The sequence below is a fragment of the Triticum urartu genome, chromosome 7 (assembly GCF_003073215.2).
Source record: "Triticum urartu cultivar G1812 chromosome 7, Tu2.1, whole genome shotgun sequence".
In the NCBI taxonomy this organism is placed as follows: Eukaryota; Viridiplantae; Streptophyta; class Magnoliopsida; order Poales; family Poaceae; genus Triticum; species Triticum urartu.
The window spans coordinates 586,158,604-586,167,795 of NC_053028.1; positions in this window are offsets into that span (position 1 = coordinate 586,158,604).

Genomic DNA, 9,192 nt, shown 5'->3' on the forward strand with positions numbered 1-9,192 from the left:
AGTGCCCCAAAACCCTTCCTGTCCAGAACCAAATTTGAATAACTCTACATTGGCAACTTTCTCATTTTGACCCCAACTTTTTTGGACATGTTCATAACCTTAAATTATGACACTACACCAAGTGGTGCATAAAGGAGAATAGCTTTGCATGACTAAATCTTGGAAAGTCCATTTCTGTTGATTTCTAGGGTATACAAAAGTTGCATTGGCAACTTTGCCCAAATGAACTCAATATTGGTGGAACCTCTTATTTTCTCATGCCATTGGACCCTGTCAAGCCTCATGGCAAGGGAAGTCCATTTGCTTTCCCAAACCTACATCAAACACCTTCTGGCAGAAATTTGAAATGCATGTTTTGTACATTTCCACTAATCTCCATGAGCTCAACTTTTTCCCACAGCCTCATCTGCTCCTCCTCTACCTCCTGCATGCTTAGATGCCCAAGGAGAAATGATTAAAGGGAGCAGAGACCCATTTTTCCTCTCTGGACAGCCACTTTCCCCTCCCTTTCTCATCTCTCTCTCACTCCTCGCAAGTTCTAGAGCATCCAATGCCACTTTCCCATTGTTTACTCCCCCATGCAGCTGCCAGACACAAGTGGATGAGCCGGTGCCTGCGAAAAGCCACGGACGCCGGCCAAAGACGTGCTCTGGAGCACGTCATCGCGCTCCCGACCATTGACGCCGCGTCCCACGACCACCTCGAGCCTCCCCCTCGCGCTAGTCGAGGTCCTCAATGTCCGCAACATGATAGCCGTGCAGGCCCCCTCCTATCCCCCTCTCTCTCACCTCCTGCGGCGTGTGCCCAGAGCCGCCCTGCTCGGCCAATGCTCACGCAGCTCCTGTGGCCGCGTGCAGCTCGCCCCGCTCCTCCTCTCTCTTCCTGGTGCCCCACTCAACTACCACGAACGCCGTAGACAGCCCCTCGCCCTCTCTCCTGGCCACCTGAGCCATTGCCGTGGCCACCCATGCGCCGCGGCCACGGTGAGCCACGGGTCGGCTATTTAAGGCCTCCCCGAGCCCCCTCTCTACTCCTTTGGCTCTCTCTCCCTCCCCTGCACCCCCTGGACCAACCCACTCCCCTCCTCGTGCTCTCCATCCGCCACCTTGGACGGAGCCTTGCCGTCGGCCTCCACCTAAATTCGCACCCACCACTCCTCCTCCTCCCCTCTAGACCACACTAGAGCACCTCCACCATCACGGCGAGCCCCTCCCGTGCTTCTCCCTCTCCTCCCCGTGGCTGTTCCTTCGAGTTCCATCACCACCGCCGGCCTCGCCCGCCGTGGTCGGTGATACGCTCGCGTCTGGCCACCCCTGTGATTGTGGCGCACCTCGGAGGGTGCGGCACGCTCTCCCGAGCACGCTGTTGTGCTGGGCGCCGACAGAGGTGGCCGGTGTTGGGGAACGTACACTAGTAGAAAAAGGGCCTTCAGTCCCGGTTCATAAGGGCCTTTAGTCCCGGTTCTAGAACCTGGACTAAAGGGTCGGTACTAATGCCTATCCCTTTAGTCCCGGTTCAATCTAGAACCGGGACTAAAGGGCGTGGCCACGTGGAGCTCCACCTTTAGTCCCGGTTGGTGTTACCAACCGGGACTAAAGGAAATTTTATGATTTTTTTTTTGAAATTTTTTTTGATTTTTTTTTATTTTCAAATTTCTGAATTATTTTAACCTCTAGTCTGTAATCACCAGCCCTCATCACTTCTCAATTTATCCTCTAATCACCCCTCATCATTCCAAATCATCTAAATTCTCGAACGGTCACCCATCCTCCCACTCCCCCAGCTTGAGCACGCTTAACTTCCGGGTTCTATTCTCCCTTGGTCCAAGTCTGCACTTGTTGTTTTCCTGACAATACTAAGATGTCAATCCTATTAACCTTCAGGAATTTTGCTTGAGCATGAAGTGACACATTTCATAGTTTTATTTTGAAACTACTATTTTAAAAAACAATAATTATTTAGTAACACTAATATTTCTTGAATAATTAGTTTGACCATTGTTTGACCACATTTTGACCACAGTTTGACCAGATTTGACCAAAATTGAAATAACATAAATAATTATTTAGTAACACTAATATTCTAGAATAATTAGTTTAACCATTGTTTGACCACAGTTTGCCCACTGTTTGAATTTTTTTTCGATTTTTTTCACTCTATATCGTAAAAGCCCCGTAACTTTTTTTCTATTAGGATTTTGAGGATTTTGAAAATGATTAACAGGGTCCCCCCCCCCCCGTTAAATTCGGATGTAACTTTTCGAGTAGATGATTTTTCATATAAAAAACTTTTTCATCCGAGTTAGTATGCAAAAGTTATGCCCATTTTTACAAATTTCAGAGAGATTTTGCAAATAAAGTCAAAATTCACATTTGCAAATTTTCCCAACAACTAGACCACATATCACATGGGAAACTTATTTTCTTTTATTTTTTTGACATTTCCATCATGTTCTTTTATTTTTATTAAACTGAAAAGGTGATCCACGGGGGGGGGGGGGGGGGGGGGGGGGGGGGGTAGAGTTTGAAAATGGGACCTTCAGTACCGGTTCGTGGCAAGAACCAGGACTAAAGGTCTCAACCCCATTAGTCCCGGTTCGTGCCTCAAACTAGGACTAAAGGTCTAATCTTTAGTCCCGGTTTGAGGCACGAACCGGGACCAATGGTTGTGGGCCAGGAGCGAGGCCCATTGGTCCCGGTTCATCCCACCAACCGGGTCCAAAAGGTCCAGATGAACCGGGACCAATGGCCCACGTGGCCCGGTCGGACCCCTGGGCTCACGAACCGGGACCAATGGGGGCATTGGTCCCGGTTCTGGACTGAACCGGGACTAATGGCCTGACCCGGCCTGGACCAAAGCCCTGTTTTCTACTAGTGGTAGCAGAATTTTAAAATTTTCTACACATCACCAAGATCAATCTATGGAGTCATCTACCAAAGAGGGAGAGAGGAGTGCATCTACATACCCCTTGTAGATCGTGCACGGAAGCTTTCAAGAGAACGGGGTTGTGGTGTCGTACTCGTTGTGATCCAAATCACCGATGACCTAGCACCGAACGGACGGCACCTCCGCGTTCAACACATGTATGGTTGGGAAGACGTCTCCTCCAACTTGATCCAGCAAGGGGGAAGGAGAGGTTGATGAAGATCCAGCAGCACGACGGCGTGGTGGTGGAAGCAACGGTGATCTCGGCAGGGCTTCGCCAAGCACAGGGAGAGGGAGGAGTGTCACGGGAGGGAGAGGGAGAGGCCAGGGGCTAGGGTGCGGCAGCCCTCCCTCCCCCCACTATATATAGGGTCCCTAGGGGGGCACCGGCCCTAGGAGATCCAATCTCCAAGGGGGGTGGCGGCCAAGGGGGGTGGCGGCCAGGAAATGATACTTGACATTCGGAAAAGCTATAGCAAACGAACTACATGATCTTTGAGCTACGCTTAGGATTGGGTCTTGTCCATCACATCATTATCCTAATGATGTGATCCCGTTATCAATGACATCCAATGTCCGTAGTCAGGAAACCATGACTATCTTTTGATCAACGAGCTAGTCAACTAGAGGCTCACTAGGGATGTGTTGTGGTCTATGTATTCACACATGTATTATGATTTCCGGATAACACAATTATAGCATGAACAATAGACAATTATCATGAACAAAGAAATATAATAATAACCATTTTTATTATTACCTCTAGGGCATATTTCCAATAGTCTCCCACTTGCACTAGAGTCAATAGTCTAGTTACATTGTGATGAATCGAACACCCATGCAGTTCTGGTGTTGATCATGTTTTGCTCTAGGGAGAGGTTTAGTCAACGGATCTGCCACATTCAGGTCCGTATGTACTTTACAAATATCTATGTCTCCATTTTGAACACTTTCACGAATGGAGTTGAAGCGACGCTTGATATGCCTGGTCTTCCTGTGAAACCTGGGCTCCTTGGCAAGGGCAATAGCTCCAATGTTGTCACAGAAGAGAGTCATCGGGCCCGACGCATTGGGTATGACTCCTAGGTCGGTAATGAACTCCTTCACCCAGATTGCCTCTTGTGCTGCCTCCGAGGCTGCCATGTACTCCGCTTCACATGTAGATCCCGCCACAACGCTTTGCTTGCAACTGCACCAGCTTACTGCCCCACCATTCAAAATATACACGTATCCGGTTTGTGACTTAGAGTCATCCAGATCTGTGTCGAAGCTAGCATCGACGTAACCCTTTACAACGAGCTCCTCGTCACCTCCATAAACAAGAAACATATCCTTAGTCCTTTTCAGGTACTTCAGGATATTCTTGACCGCTGTCCAGTGTTCCATGCCGGGATTACTTTGGTACCTTCCTACCAAACTTACAGCAAGGTTTACATCAAGTCTGGTACACAGCATAGCATACATGATAGACCCTATGGCTGAGGCATAGGGGACGACACTCATCTTTTCTCTATCTTCTGCCGTGGTCGGGCATTGAGCCGTGCTCAATCTCGTACCTTGCAATACAGGCAAGAACCCCTTCTTTGACTGATCCATTTTGAACTTCTTCAATATCTTGTCAAGGTACGTACTCTGTGAAAGACCAATGAGGCGTCTCGATCTATCTCTATAGATCTTGATGCCTAATATATAAGCAGCTTCTCCAAGATCCTTCATTGAAAAACACTTGTTCAAGTAGGCCTTTATGCTGTCCAAGAATTCTATATCATTTCCATCAACAGTATGTCATCCACATATAATATGAGAAATGCTACTGTAAGTGCATCTAGTGCCACCCCTAGTTGGTTTTGGAGTATTGACGACAAACCTAGTTGAGGGACTAACGTGTTTGTGAGAATTGCAGGATAACACAGGTAGAAGTCCCTCATTGATTCGGTTTTCCTACCAGAGATGACCCCTAAAAATGTATGAAGACATTGATGTCAAAGGTGGTATATGAAGATATTCACATTGAAGACTATGACAAGAGAAGACATCGCATGAAGCCTATGGAGCTTAAAGACTTAGATCCTTCGTAGTTCTTTTTCTTCTTTGTTGAGTCATAGGAACCACCATACTGTTAAGTGGGGTCCAAGAGAACCAGTTAGAATGACTAAAGTGATGCTTAAACAAAACCTATGTCTTCGAGTGAAGACTATGAGAGCGAATCTTGTCCAGAGTCGGACAAGTCAGGTTTGCTTGTAGCCCAAGTAAAGTTGCCGTGTGAGTTTGAAATCTGACCGTTGGAACACGTGTCAGTTCCTTAGTGACCCAGGGTCATTTCAAACAAATCAGGTCGGGTTGCCTAGTGGCTATAAATAGCCCACCCCCTACAACCATAAACGGTTGGCTGCTCAGATTCAGAGTACGGCTTTTGTCGTTTGAGAGCAACCCACCTCGAAGCCTTTGAGAGAGAATTCCTTGCGAGGATAAAGCCCTAACCACCCAGAGCCAAAGAGAATTAGGCATCACTTAAGTCTTCTTGTCTGTGTGATCTGAAGACTTATTACACTTGAGGACTGTGCATCCTCCAGCCGGTTAGGCGTCGCGTTCTGAGCATCCAAGAGACATTGTGGATCGCCGGTGAACGAAGTCTGTGAAGGTTTGGGAGTCTACCTTGAAGACTTACCAGAGTGATTGGGCGAGGTCTGTGTGACCTTAGCTCAAGGGGAATACGGTGAGGACTGGGTGTCCGGGACTGTGTGTCCTCAGGTTTAAATACCTAGCTGCCCTAACCAGACGTAAAGTTGTCACAGCAACTGGAACTGGTCCAACAAATCATTGTCTTCAATGAGTCACTGGTTTCATCCTTCCTTTCTCCTTACTTACTGTTACTCCTTGTGAAGTCATTGTATGTCTGCACTATCTTTTGTCTTCACTGAGTGACTGTGTGATCTGTTTGGCTTCTTAATATCTTCCTACCTGATCCTTACTACCTAGCTGCTATTAGTCATTGTGCTTTCACTTCATTGAATACATGACTATGGGTTACCTAGTGTAGTCTACCTTCCGCTGCATGGTAATAGGTTTATTTCTATCGTTTGTCTTTGAAACTTCCACGTTTTGAAGACTTTCATAAAAATCGCCTATTCACCCCCCCTCTAGTCGATATAACGCACTTTCAATTGGTATCAGAGAGAGGTGCTCCCTTGTTCTGTTTGATTCGGTTTAACCACCTGGAGTTTTAGCTATGTCGACTGCAGGGATAATTAAAGTCTTCGCTGCGTGCCCCGTCTTCGATGGAACTGAATATCCCTACTGGAAGAATAATATGCGCATGCATCTTGAAGCCATTGACGTCGACCTATGGTATGTCGTCAAGAACGGCGTTCCCAAGGCTGGAGAAGGTGTCACTACTGCTGATGTCAAGAAGTTCGTTCAACTGGACTCTACTGCCAAGAATATCATCTGTGGTCATCTGACCAAAGGACAGTATGGCCGTGTGAGTGCTTTGGAAACATCTAAGCTGGTCTGGGACTGGCTCTCCAAGGTCAACGAAGGCGTCTCAACCCAGAGAGATCACAGAATCAGTGTCCTTGCAACCTCTTCAACCACTTCAAGCGAAATGACAATGAGAATGTCCAGCTCACGTTTGACCGACTCACTGACATCACAAATGAGCTTCAAGCCCTCGGCGCTACTGAGATCACCAAGAATGAAGTCGTCAAGACACTACTGAGATCACTTGACAGTTCGTTTGACACCCTAGCCCTGATGATTCAAGAACGACCTGATTTCAAGACACTCGATCCGTCTGACATACTTGAGAGGCTCAACACACATGAGTTTCAGCTTTCTGAGAAAGAGATATCTACGCTCCAAACTATGGGCGAACTCGTGCCTTGAAGGCAAAAGCTGTCTCCTCATCTAAAGAAGAATCTGACAGCAGTTCTGATGATCCTGAAGACATTGGAAAGGAACTTTCTATGCTTGTGAATAAGTTCCAAAAATTCACCAAGAAGAAAGGCTTCAGAAAGTCTTCACGATCAAGCTCAAGGAATGATGAAGCTTCTGCTCATGACTACAAGAAGAAAACATGCCACAAGTGCAAGAAAACTGGCCACTTCATCTCTGAGTGTCCGCAGTGGGACAATGAGAACAGAAAGAAGAAGAAGAGCAAGGAATATGACTCTGACGACAAGAAGAAGAAGAAATACTCAAAGTCTTCTTCCAAGTCTTCCTCAAAGTCTTCATCACACTAGAAGAGCTCATCTGGCAAGGCACGTGCGTTTGTTGGCAAGGAAATGGATTCAGAGGAGGAGTCCGCTTCTGAGGAGGCGGAGGTGGAGTCTGAGGAGGAGTCTGATTCTGGTGTTGCAAGTCTGGCTACAGCATACGTTGCCAAGTCTATCTTCAACACTGAAGACAATGACTTCACCAGCGACACCGATGCAAATGACAAGGACCACTCTGCTCCTACATACTGCTTCATGGCACGTGGTGCCAAGGTAAACACACGCACTACTCACTATCAAACATCTAGTGATGATGACTCTGATTGTGGTTCAAGACCCAGCTACAAAACACTTGCTAAAATTGCAACTGAACAACAGAAAGCCATGGAACATATTCAAAAATTGTTAGACAAAAGCGATGATCTGTTGGGCGCAGAAATGACTCGATCTGAGTCCTTAATTGAAGACATACAAAATCTTCACGTTAAGTATGAGGAACTTGAAAGTTGTCATGAAACGCTCTCAACAACTCATGAAAAGCTTTCCTATGATTATCTTCAAAGGAAGCAAGATCTTGAGAAATTGAGAGCGGCTCATGAAGATCTTCAAAAGGAAAATGAGTCACTTCGCGCCGAACAGATCAGTTCCGCTCAGGAAGGATTTGAACCACCATGTTTTAAATGCATTGAGCGTGATAATGCTACTTCTGTTGCTGAATGTTCTACTGCTGCTACTGTTGCAATATCTTCAACTGTTGATGTGGTAACTAACCCCTCTGCTGAGGATACCACTGCTATTGCTGATGAGAATGCTAGGTTGAAGACATTGCTTGAAACAGGGATGTACAAAAGCCTTAAAGGGCATCAGACACTATGTGATGTCCTCAAAAGGCAGATTCTGAACCGAAACCCGAGGAAAGAGGGTGTTGGGTTCGTAAGGAAAATGAATGCTGATGGCTCTTACTGGAAACCTGAGCAGTATCCCAAAACCACATGGGTTGCTGCAAAGGAACCTTCAGCAGATCCATCCAATCTATCCGGCTTCACTTGTGCTAACCCCATTGTCATTGATGAATCCTTTGATGCAAACTATAAACTATTTAAGAATCAGAATGGTGAAGTGTTGGGCAGGTATATTGGTACTAATTGCAGGAATGGGCCGCCTATGAAGAAGATCTGGGTGCCGAAAAAGTGTTTGGAAAATCTTCCTGTGAATGTCATCATGACACCACAGGTGAAGAAGACAAACCCCAGACCAAAGGCTTCATACGGTCCAAAGGCTTCATACAGACAGAGGACTCACCTGAGTCGTACTAACGCAAATGTTTTGCAGGGAAACCATACTCAGGCCTATGAATATGAGCGCGGTTCATCAAACCGCCATGTTCATAAGACCAAAAACTATTCTGCTTATTCTTATGAGTATTATTGTCCGCCTGCAAGACTTTTTGCTAGGGCTCCAAAGCCCAAGTTTTCAGACGCTGCACTCAGACTTATCGCTTCTAAGCCACCCTTGAAGATGTGGGTGGCTAAGAAGGCTTAACTCTCTTTTGCAGGGAAAGGTCTCCTGCAGAAAACCAAAATCTTCTGACGCTATTGCTGGGGACCTTAAACATCTTGTAGGGCGCAAGATCAAATGCCCGAATGGTCTTACTATGTACTTCGTTCCTGAATCGCTTGCTACTCTCCCTATCAGTCCTAATCTGGATCTAAGCTTTCATAACCCACTGGTTCGTCAAATGTTTTTGCTTCACAATTCTCTTCGTGAAGCCTATCCCCCTAACTGCACTATAGGGTACGACACCAACGTCTTCAGAATGGATTATTGATAGTGGGTGTACCAACCACATGACTGGCAAAAGAAGCCTTCTTATGGACTCAACCTTACGTCCATCCGACAAGAGCCACATCACATTTGCTGACACTAGTAAAAGTAAGGTATTGGGTCTAGGTAGAGTTGCAATCTCAAAGGATCAACACATGGATAAAGTCATGCTTGTTGAATCCCTTGGCTTCAACTTAATGTCTGTCTCAATACTTTGCGATTTGAACAT